The sequence below is a fragment of the Schistocerca gregaria genome, unplaced genomic scaffold (genome assembly GCF_023897955.1).
Source record: "Schistocerca gregaria isolate iqSchGreg1 unplaced genomic scaffold, iqSchGreg1.2 ptg000001l___fragment_3, whole genome shotgun sequence".
In the NCBI taxonomy this organism is placed as follows: Eukaryota; Metazoa; Arthropoda; class Insecta; order Orthoptera; family Acrididae; genus Schistocerca; species Schistocerca gregaria.
This window is the reverse complement of record NW_026061699.1, coordinates 572,306-574,492: the sequence shown is the minus strand read 5'-3', so window position 1 is coordinate 574,492 and position 2,187 is coordinate 572,306.

Genomic DNA, 2,187 nt, shown 5'->3' with positions numbered 1-2,187 from the left:
ACTTACAGTCACATTGCGTATATTCCTCTATAAAAGTAACGTCTCAAACAGTCTACGTTTGATCGTTTCCTGGAAGACCAGTAGTAGTTTCCGATTCACATGTGGAGGCATTCTGTAATCTTTGGACTATCAGAGTGTTGATGAAACACAGAAATTGCACCGGTATTGAATACAACAATCACCATGAACACTTTCCTCCATGTGAGTAATGTCTGAAACAGTCTACGCTTTGATCGTTCCCTGGAAGACCAGTAGTAGTTTCCGATGCATATCTGCTGGCATTCTGTTATCTGTGGACTATCAGAGTGTTGATGAAACACAGAAAATGCATCGGGATTGAATACAACAGTCACCATGCGCACTTTCCTCCACGGGAGTATTGTCACAAACAATCTACGCTTTGATCGTTCCCTGGAAGACCAGTAGTAGTTTCCGATGCAAATTTGGAGGCTTTCTGTAATCTGTGGAGTATCAGAGTGTTGATGAAACACAGAAATTGCATCGGGATTGAATACAACAGTCACCATGCGCACTTTCCTCCATGGGAGTAATATCACAAACAGTCTACACTTTGATCGTTCCCGGGAAGACCAGTAGTAGTTTCCGATGCACATCTCGTGGCATTCTGTAATCTGTGGACTATCGGAGTGTTGATGAAACACAGAAAATGCATCAGGATTGAATACAACAGTCACCATGCGCACTTTCCTCCATGGGAGTAAAGTCTCAAAGAGTTTACGCTTTGATTGTTCCCTGGAAGACCAGTAGTAGTTTCCGATGCACATCTGGAGGCATTCTGTAATCTGTGGACTATTAGAGTGTTGATGAAACACAGAAATTGCATCGGGATTGAAAACAATAGTGACCATGCGCACATTCCTTCATAAAAGTAATGTCTCAAACAGTCTACGCTTTGAACGTTCCCTGGAAGACCAGTAGTAGTTTCCGATGCACATCTCGTGGCATTCTGTAATCTGTGGACTATCAGAGTGTTGATGAAACACAGAGAATGCATCGGGATTGAATACAATAGTCACCATGCGCACTCTCCTCCATGGGAGTAATGTCTTAAAGAGTTTACACTTTGATCGTTCCCTGGAAGACCAGTAGTAGTTTCCGATGCACATTTGGAGGCATTCTGTAATCTGTGGACTATCAGAGTGTTGATGAAACACAGAAATTGCATCGGGATTGAATACAACTGTCACCATGCGCAGTTTCCTCCATGGGAGTAATGTCTCAAACAGTGTACGCTTTGATCGTTCAGCAAAAGACCAATAGTAGTTTCAACTGCACATCTGGAGGTATTCTGTAATCTGTGGAGTATCAGAGTGTTGATGAAACACAGAAATTGCATCGGGATTGAATACAACAGTCACCATGCGCACTTTCCGCCATGGGAGTAATGTCTCAAACAGTCTACGCTTTGATCGTTCCCTGGAAGACCAGTAGTAGTTTCCGATGCACTTCTGGTGGCATTCTGTAATGTGTAGACTATCAGAGTACTGATGAAACACAGTAATTGCATCGGGATTGAATAAAACAGTCACCATGCTCACTTTCCCCCATGGGAGTAATGTCTCAAAGATTTTAAGCTTTGATTGTTCCCTGGAAGACCAGTAGTAGTTTCCGATGCACATCTGGAGGCATTCTGTAATCTGTGGACTATTAAAGTGTTGATGAAACACAGAAATTGCATCGGGATTGGATACAACAGTCACCATGCGCACTTTCCTCCATGGGAGGAATGTCTCAGACTGTCTACTCTTTGATCGTTCCCTGGAAGACCAGTAGTAGTTTCCGATGCACATTTGGAGGCATTCTGTAATCTGTGGAGTATCAGAGTGTTGATGAAACACAGAAATTGCATCGGGATTGAATACAACAGTCACCATGCGCACTTTAGTTCATGGGAGTAATGTCCCAAACAGTCTACGCTTTGATCGTTCCCTGGAGGACCAGTAGTAGTTTCCGATTAACATCTGGAGGCATTTTGTAATTTGTGGACTGTCAGAGTGTTGATGAAACACAGAAATTGCATCGGGATTGGATACAACATTCTCCATGCGCAGTTTCCTCCATGGGAGTAATGTCTCAAACAATCTACGCTTTGATCGTTCCCTGGATGACCAGTAGTAGTTTCCGATTAACATCTGGAGGCATTCTGTAATCTGTGGACTATCAGAG